The sequence below is a fragment of the Schistocerca cancellata genome, chromosome 1 (assembly GCF_023864275.1).
Source record: "Schistocerca cancellata isolate TAMUIC-IGC-003103 chromosome 1, iqSchCanc2.1, whole genome shotgun sequence".
Lineage (NCBI taxonomy): Eukaryota > Metazoa > Arthropoda > Insecta > Orthoptera > Acrididae > Schistocerca > Schistocerca cancellata.
The window spans coordinates 928,902,775-928,913,046 of record NC_064626.1 but is presented as its reverse complement, the minus strand read 5'-3'; the positions used below and the strand labels follow the sequence as shown (position 1 = coordinate 928,913,046).

Here is a 10,272-nt window from a genome sequence, read left to right as displayed (position 1 = left end):
CCATCAAATGGATCCAACACTATAGAAGGAGCTCGAGAAGTATCTTCAATGTGGCCAAATCGGCTAGTATGAACATGGCCTCAAAGATGAAGCGGCAATGCCGCTGCCTACAGTGGACAAACTGCGTTACTGGGGTATCATCATTTACCAGATATCCCACCATACAGCAGTGTAAGCCTGCTGCTCTTTGCTTGAGACGATACAAGCACACATCTAACACAACCCCCATGGCATCCAGTCCAGCGAGTGGACTATGTCAACACCTGAGTAGCACCCAAGCCCAAATCCTCCCTCTTCCAATGTTCCTAGAACTTTGGGCACTTCGTAACGGCAGGAACCATCATTAAGGTCCGCTGTGACACCCTCACCCACCCTACTTCAGCAGGAGGCTTCAGTCTTGTCTACATTAGAACCAGGACATTTGCCTCATACTTAACTACTTTGACGAGGTATTAACATGGGCCTACCACCTCCCTTACGAGCAGCCTCTTGGTGATTCTTATGCCAGCCTCCCATGTCTCCCCAGACAAGATTTTTACAAGTTGTTTTCGCAATGCATCACTAGCAAATGTAGGAGAACCTCCACCCAGATGTCCATTGGACGTCAGTTGGAAGAACGTCCATGTGCCCTTCTTAACAATCGATGCATGAGCCTCATGGTACCGCATCATTAATGGTAAATACCCGACAAACTAGCAACTTCACTGTATTGGACTTTCCGAATCACTGTTATGTACTCTCCGCCGCAGCGATAGTACTGTTGAGCATTGTCTCACATGTCTGTCGAGGAACGATGTAAGACAACTTGTGCAACAAATACTGGCATGTAACCTTCGTGCCCCGCTAACGACTGTCAGCCCGCAATTCCTTTTCCTTCCGGAGGACACACATTTTCCACTTATCAAGCACCATCCCATAACGTGGTTCAAGGGTCTGACGACTGCATACCTCTTCAGCGACGGTGTGCACTCAAAGCTAAATTTTTCGTATCATCTTTCAGGTGCTCTCACAGCACTTGAACGAACGCCATACTTCCGCTGTCAATTTGCTAGTTACTTACACAGTGTAATTTACAATCCACCCTTAGTTGGGGCGTACCCAGCGTTCGACATGCCTGACATCTAAAGAGAACCTTTTTCGGGACGATACCCTGTATCAACGTAGTCCAGGCCAGTGAGCGGGAGACGCTCTCAAAGAAATGCGCAGTGCATCTCCCAACTTACGTTTCTTTGTTTTCATATTTTTTGTGGCCCCAATGTTTTGCGGGTCTGGAGCTGTTAGGAAAGTGTACCCTTACAATGCTGGGACGAAAAGGAAAATGTATTCACACATATTAATAACAATAAAATTTAGAAAACACCAATACATACATAAATAAAAACAAAAAGCCCTATAAATTCGTAACTTGACACAGCAGTCACCATGGATGACTGGGACGTCGTGGCCACGCCTCGGGTTACGACCCCTGTCCATTTCGCCCCCTTCCCCATGATACGTAAACGATCAGGCCGTGAACATCTATTGCACAGAATAGACGAGGCACGCAAGATGTAACACCCCAGTTCTCTCGTGAACGGTTCTATACTTTGATACGAGGTTTTTGATAAATAGTACTATGAAGAAGGCCACGTAATTTTCCGGCACATTTAATTCTCTTAACTCTTCTATAAACCGGCATATTGAAGCAAGGATGTTTTCTTAATGTAACGACGGTCTTTTGAAGCCAAAGTACCATATACAAACAAAAACTGAAACAACCCAAAATTAGTGTAAGGAGAGCAATGTATAAAGCGTTCATCGAATTCGAAAGTAGTGTTCTATCCTCCTACCTGATATAAAATGCTAAGAAATTATGGTCTGACCAGTCAGCACTGCTGGTGGTGAACGTATCCGCCTTCGAGGCCAGCTGGTATACCATAGCAAAGCTGGAGTTCGGATGTGTCTGACGGTGTGGAAAACGCTCCGCATTCAACTGACGAACATCCCTCCCATCGCACCGAGCTTTGATGTACGATAACATCATACCGGTGTATCCTGAAAACATGTAGTTCACCACGGCCAACAGCAGTACACCAAAAATGAAATATAGGTACAAATTGCATTCTGTGCTGAAGTGAATGATTGCTACTGTACGGCGTATATTCTGAACAAAGACCACAATCACATCAGCAGTTACAAATAAATCTCTCTGGACAGATCACAAAATCACCGGCGGTGGCCATGGGACGTCAGATGATCGGTGAATGACGTGCGTAAACCCTGGTCAGTGTATAACACCACAACTCTGTGGATGATCAGATATTTTCTGCGTGTTTTACGAAGTTTTTTTATTAGTTGCGCTGAATATTATTCTTGTAAATATGTCGTCAAGTTACAAATGCTATTTGTTATTTAAGAAGAAGAATATGCGCGGGATGTTGACATTTTGTAAGTAGACACACTGGTCTAGTCAGAGAAAGGCTATTGCCAAAGAGTATAATAAATTGTAAATGTATTATCGCTGGACGTGCGAGCGCGCCAAAAATTTAGTAGTTCGGAGTCGCGAGAAGACGATAGATGTCGTTGGTCGTGTGTATACACCGGTGTGGCTACGCAAAAGTGCGGAGATACAAAGTTTGTTTCCGAAGTTCGGAGCAGTGAAAACTGAAATGGTTGTTTTGGTGGATGTTCAATATGGGCAAACTATGGCATTTATTGGGCACAGTACAAATGCAGCAAGAGTAATTGACATACCATCAAGTGTGGCTATGTTATGACAAGAAGATCAATCTGTGCCCTATTTTATCGCTAAATGAAGCCGCTCGACAAACCAACGGCATCATAAAGTGAAGTAAGTTCTAGACTTTTTATAACTAGAAGTGTAATAGACTGACCAGCGTAGTTGGAATTTTATTTCTTAAATAACATTGTTTTCGTGCATATTGTTACGTAAATAATTTTCCTAAGTCGTTATCCAAGTAATTTCCATTCTATCCCTTTGTAAGAAACGAGATAATCAGAAAATGAACCGAACATGAAGTGAACATTAATTTATTAGATTATCGAAACATAGTTTTCCAACTTTTGGACATTAACATAAAAATGAAATCTTCGGCTGTAGTATGAATAACATCCGACATAGAATGATGCAAAAGGCGGTATTAATTCATTTGCCAAAAACACAATAAAAAGTTAGTAGTAAAACTTTGCATACTCGTAAATTGGACACTAAATTTCACTGTCAAAGCAGTTTCTAATTTATAGCTTGTGGCCTAATTTATAACTTTTATTACAAAGAAATATCGGAGCAACTGATAGGTAAATGATAGTCCTTACCAATTAGTAAATTGAAACAACGTTTCTGCTTGCTACAGTTAAGACAGTCAGTATTACGGTAACGCAACAAAAAGTTTCTGACCATAGTCATTGCACAATATTACTCTAACTGATCTTTGAAAATTAATGTAATATGTTGTATGTGTTTGCTATTTGATTATCTGACTACAGTGACATGTGTGGTGTGAAGGACTTGAAAGTGTGCTTAAGGTATTGTTCCTACGTCATGATGCCAGTAACTATTCACATGTACGACTGCTTACGAGTATGAAGTCCAGTTTTGATTTAATTATTCTTGTTCCGGTGAGGAACTGGTGACCGTAGGTTATTTTCATTAATGACATACTTTGAAAACCTTTTTTCCACATTTTCCGCTAACTATGGTTAGTTAAAAATTAATTTACGTAATAAAAATATATAAAAATTTAACCTAACTTTGTTTCTAATCGTCATTGCTAAGGTACTGAGCAGTGGCTAATTTGTGTTGTGATATTTTGCGTGTACTGGAAAAACGGCACCTTTCCGGAAGTGAGCTCTTATGCTAAACTTAACCATTTTGGTCACCATCACAAATTCTCAACGTCTGTAAAGGGAATTTAGTTATATCCTGTATTGTACATTTTACGATAAAGAGTTGCTGAACATTTAGCTATGTTACAATGTACTTCACGTAGTTCCATCTTGTCCTTGCACAGATTCGTCGAACGGTGTATCTGTGATTAACAGAACCGGTCACAAAATACGCATGCAATCACGGTATGGACTTTTTGTGAGTGCATATAATTTCCCAGTACGCTTTTCGTCCATCTCATTATGAGAAGATTACTGTTTCATTGTACGAATATATTAACATTCCCTGCTTGCAACGTTTTGAAAGTGGGTCCCGTAGACAGAAACAAGCGAACAATTTCTGTGTTAATAGATGAACGGAGACTTACTACTAAATATTGCAAAATTGGTCTGTGTACAGCGTCTACTTTTTCACTGCGCCAACGCATGTGACTCAACCTCCATTCTCGGCCGAATAAACGAAAGAATCCTACACAATAACTTGCGGTAGAAGCAGCCAGAGACGCAGTGTGGAAAGAGCCAAAGCGGCCCTGCTGAAGAGATATACAGCAGCTGAGCAGTGTGACTTCGCTTATTATATCCCTGGAATAAATCGATCACTCACACAGTGGCACGGCGTGTGCGGTGTTTCCAGGGTGTCAACAGTGAGCGATTTGTCAGCTTTAAATTGGTGGCATGCAAACACGGCAATAAGTTTATGCATAGCTCTATTTGCAAGTATATTGGCAACTGATTTCCACACAACGCTGCTCGTGAGATTGGCGTTATCGTATTACGAGTTGCAACGTTCTAACCACAGAACTAAATACTGCTGTTAAAAATTTACTTTAAGCAATGTGCCAAGAAAGAAAGCGTAGTTTTACCCCGTATGCAAGCACAACATAAATTTAAATGAAAAGTTTTAAGGCTATAAAACGAATAACCTAGCTAATTAATAACGTGCAATTCAACAGATTAGAAAGTTTTGATAGGATTTAAATTACCGAGTGAGGTGGCATGTTTCCAGAATTCTCATAATTTTAGGTTAAAGCTCTCCACAATGCACAGCGCCATTCATAATCTTTTTTGACTCATTCTGACTAATTGAACTAACTCAAGAAGTTAATTTCTTCTTCACACCGTCTGTTCTCTTCCAGTGGCCCAAATTGGTACGAGTTCCAGACTGAAGAAGACGCTTACGAATGGCCCAATTAAGGATTTTCTTAAGTGAAGAGTACTTCATTAGTATTCTACTGCCAAATCTAATTTTGGTATCTGTCTTCCTATTGGTTAGATTTATATAAGCTTTCCGCATTAAATCGCTCTGTACACAAATTCCTACATACGTGACGACTGATTCCAGCGAGTAGTCGGCAACTGTGTAGTCAAAGGACATAAGAAACTTTCATCTATTTGTCCGCATTGCAAAACGTGTTTATATTGAGGGTCAGCTCCAAATATTTGCATCATATGCTGAGCATCTCCAACCCACAACGCTCTACTAAGGACCAGATCTTACTGTATTCAGTTACACAGTCTGCGTACCGCTTCAAGGGACGTCTGATATTGTCTGCCATAAAACAGCAACGATCCTATCTCACTTCCTGGATGGAGGCAACTTCCGCTTTTGATAACATCTCATCATTGAGAACTGACTTCAAGTTCTGTTAATTGAATAGATACCTTTGTCTAACGTGAGACTGAAGTCTCTCAAATTAATTTTGGTTCGGATCTCTCTCCTACTGCAGACGACAGGCAATGTAATATCAGGTGTTGTCATTCCAGTTCCTGGGTTTTCTACTTATTTGCCGACAGGGGTGGCCGTGCGGTTCTAGGCGCTACAGTCTGGAACCGAGTGACCGCTACGGTCGAGGGTTCGAATCCTGCCTCGGGCATGGATGTGTGTGATGTCCTTAGGTTAGATAGGTTTAATTACTTCTAAGTTCTAGGCGACTGATGACCTCAGAAGTTAAGTCGCATAGTGCTCAGAGCCATTTGAACCATTTTTCTACTTATTTTAGATAGCAGTTGTTTAATAGCAGAGTTGTTGCTAAGTGGATTCTAACGGATTTGTTGTCCTAGCCGAAATAACCACTTCTTTTAATGACTAAATGGGTTGTTTGGTGTTATTGTGTGTAGTTCGGTAGCTCAGTTAAAAAAGTTATTATTTTGAAAAAATTTGAACAATGATACATGAAGAATATGATCGTTTTATTTGTGTCTACTGTAAACCTATGCGAATACTACAGAAGAAAAGGAGAAAGAAGGAGAAACAGAGAAAAGAGAAGATAAAGAGAAAGATGTAATACCCAAACAATGAGTCCTGACGACGTCGCTACTGTGCACGGTAGAATCTCTTGTCTCAGTTTTAATCTGTTATATGACTCGTATAGAATTTACCCACGCATCCAAACAAAACCCATTCGGGACTTGTGACTGAAATGGGGGACCAAATGGAATGCAGACTTGGAAACAAATTATTCATTATACTCTCAAATGGACGTGCCACTCAAAGTGAATTATTGACCACGCTGCTGTTAACGGCATTCCGCATCAAAGAAGTTAATGAAATGTCAACTGCGGTCCACCTAAATCCCATTCACTGATTTGTCCGGGGGCTTGATGTTCGCCGCAGCTAATTAAATGGAAAGGCAGTGGCGCCTCCCCCTATCTACAAAGGAAAAAAGCCTCGAATATACATACCCGATCCGTTCCTTCTAGCCGGCGTTTCTATAAGGAATTAATTAAACTGATTCCTTTCCTCTGGTGACTAATATTTCTTTCTATTTAACATAAAACATGGGCTTCTGTCTGAAAAGTTTCTGTAGGTTGTTATCAAACAGAAACGAAACGTAAACAAACAAATCAAATATTGCTGCCTAAGAACATTCGCCTTCCTTTCTTTCCCTTTTCGATAGAGTTACCCGACATTTAGCGTTACATTTTGTGTATTTACCCTCTTCACCATTTCTTTGTCCACTTCTCACACCACCGCCTCAAAATGTTTAGAGTCGCATAGACACGAAACGGAGCTTCTGAAACAATCAATATTAGAAATATTTAACACACAAGAATTAAATATTGTCAGTAGCACTACACACCTTTTTTATAAGAATCTTCTAATGTATTACCTGATCTGTTTTGGTTGCGCGAATGGTTATTGTGAATAGCAACTATCAATTTAATGACAGAGGTAGAGGTACCTAGTCACTTCATTCATGTTTGGTTTTCGGATATTTGGAAATTTGTGGTAAGGTCTTACGGGACTAAACTGCTGCGGTCATCGGCCCCTAAGCTTACGTACTATTTTGTTTTTACAAATGGTGTCCACATCACACACTTCATTTTCATGAACTAAAACAAGCTGCTTACAGTGATTTCTGCGTTCCACGGGATAAGAGCAGTCACTGTTAAACGTAACGTAAAATTGGCTTTGTAGTGACAGTGATGAATGCTCTACCGGGTGCAAATGTCACATGCAGCATTCTGACTCGCACTCCTTCAGTTCTTCTTCGAAAGCGGTTACACTTATTCTTTATGTGTAACCAGATTCTACGCAAATTGCACTCATTTAGCGAATTCTTATTACCATTGATGGTCGGTGTGTCTCGGAGAACTGGTTGAGAAATACGACCTGTAATTCATGTTACTGTCCTGCCGGAGTACATGCGTGGAATTAAAATACTTGGCAGCGGTGGGATTCGAACCCACGCCTCCGAAGAGACTGGTGCCTTAAACCAGCGCCTTAGACCGCTCGGCCACGCTACCACGGCGAGCATGGTAGCTGAGCACAACCTATGCAACTAACTGCTACATGTGTTACTATTGTGAAATTTTGCTTTCAGTACAAGTCATTCGCCCCTACATATCTTACTTCACAAGACATCGTTTCTGCAGTCCAGTAAGAGTTGAGCAATACACCTACGGCCTCCTTTAGCACTGACCGACTCGTCGTTGTCTCACTTGTATCACACGCTGACACATCTAGTACAGCTACGTCTGTAGCTCGCAAGCTGGCTTATGGTGTGTGGAGGAGGGTACTTTTTGTACCTCTGTCAGTTCCCCCCTTCCCTGTTCTAGACGCTAATGGTCGAGAGAAGGATGTGTTTCCAGTTCCTGTGAGAGTTCTCTAATTTTATCTTTTTGCGGGATGTACGTAGGAGGACGCAATATGTTATTGGCTGCATTTTCTAGCAAAGTACGCTCACGGAATTGCGGGATGTACGTAGGAGGACGCAATATGTTATTGGCTGCATTTTCTAGCGAAGTACGCTCACGGAATTGTAACAGATAACCGCTCCGTAATGCAAAACACGTCACTGGTGCGAAGTAAACGTATAGTTTACACATAAGCAGTTAGTTGACATGTTACACACGTTTTACTGTTGTAACGCCATATCAGAATTTTTTCTGGTTTTTCTTGTGCTACTTTTACCAACTATAATTATACACTGAACAATTAAATTCATTGTGTTTAAAAACTTGAGGAAAATGAGTTACATTATCCTTGTCATCTGAGCTCGGGGTTTTGCCTGTCTTTCTCTACCACTTCCTTCGTTACCTTTCCTCCTCCCGGCCCTGGTCTGTTAAGATATATGCATCATGGTAAAGACACGCAAGTGCGTATAATTATTTATTTATTTCAAGTAATGACTTTTGTTTTATTTTTTCTTAACATTATACATTACTACCGGGACGTAGCGAGGATTTTGTCAAAAGGGGGGGGGGGGGGGCGAATTGTAAAAAGACTCACGTTTTCATTCAGTCTTAAAAACTCAATAAATAACGACACACAATTTAATCGACAATAATACCGGAGTTTTCGCCAAGCGGAGATGTAATCTCGTTATTTAGAAGTGCTGAATGCTGTATACTGGCAAAACTGCTAAGACGCACTCATGTTCCAATTTCTCTTCACCCTCCAAGGTCACTTTACAGTCTCCTCCTTTCAGCCTGAATTGGAATAGGAGTGATCAGGAACGGACGAGCGCTAATATTTTTAAGAAACCGTAGTTATTATCGACAGGGCTTTTGGAATAAAGAGATCTCTGTTCGACAGAGAAGCTAGAACACGTTTTGGTGGCGATAATGCAAAGGATCCGGAATTATTCAACATTAAACTTTCTCAAATTTCCTCATTTATGTACGTATCTCTCACTTCTTGGAAGCTAAGAAATATCATTTTCTGCATTAAAGAACGTCCCAGCAGGGAAATGCAAGAGTGTGAAGGAAAAAATTTGGAATATTATTCACTTATCGCATGACTTTTAGTGCTCAGTCTCCGAAGAGATTCTCGGCTCGTCTTCGATGCAGCTCTTTTAATTTTAGCTGAGGGAATTAGAATCTTTCAGGGAAGAAAGATATTTGGAAGGAATTGGCTGCCCCTGGCCTATAGTAAGGTACCAACCCCGGTATTAGCCAAAATTGAAAATGGAGACCCACAGAAAATCATTTTCAAGGTTACTGGTGGATGGATTCAAACCACCTCGCCTTCCGAACCCAGGGAGTGATAGCTGAGCCACCCAACATGTCGAGTTACACCAAGTCGATGGAGAATGTGGAAAAACTGATTGCTGTACATTGTTTTGAAGTAAAATAAAATTCCTCACTACAGAAGATTGAATTACAACCCTGCTTTTTTCTTTTAGTTGTGGATATTGTATCATTTGATAGTACATGAATGCATGCACATTTTAAGATTTAATTGTGCATGGAATTACTTGCTTCAGTTGATATCGTACTAAAAGAGCGTAAACAGATTTTGGACGAAAGGGAGGAGGGGGGGGGGCCGGGGGAGGGATGCAGAGCGCAGTCGGCCCGGACGAAACCAAGCAGTCCGCTGAAAAAATCTTTCAGAAACGAACTATAGAATGTGCTGTCATCTCCTACACCTTCCGCTCTCCACAAACCCTTCCTCATCGTTCCGTACCGAAACTGGTTTTCCTAACTGAGTACCGCCGCGGTGACCACAATGGGCGATATTTTGCCATTTGGGCTACTGATGATAGAATATTAGGAAAAATTTTTAAAGGACTGTAACCTTTGCCGTTTGGGCGATATTTTTGTTGATCAACGCGATTTTTGGGCGACACAGACAAACCTACATGTATTTTTATGCACTTCTTTTAATTTAAAGTCACTTGTAATGGTATTCACTCCTCCGCTGCCTCGTGAAATACCGACGTATTGCAATCCCCAAGCTCTGCCAGTCTCCAAATAACGACTCCAGTGCTAATATTAAAGTGCTATAGACTGGTAATTAGGCTATTATAATAGTGTGTACATACTTTTAGCGGATGAATCGAAATCGATTTTCATCTCCTTTCTTGTTACAAAGTTATCCATGGTTAGAAACTATCACAATAACACACAGTAGCAGTTACATAAAATCCAATAAGAGTTAAGAAC

At 40.9% G+C, this 10,272-nt stretch overlaps 1 non-coding gene across 1 annotated transcript; it reads right to left on the bottom strand.

Moving 5' to 3' along the window:
• Nucleotides 1–7,550: 7,550 nt before the first annotated feature.
• Trnal-aag (transfer RNA leucine (anticodon AAG)) lies at nucleotides 7,551–7,632 on the bottom strand. The gene has a single exon. It is a non-coding gene; the product is annotated as a tRNA-Leu (tRNA).
• Nucleotides 7,633–10,272: the final 2,640 nt, after the last annotated feature.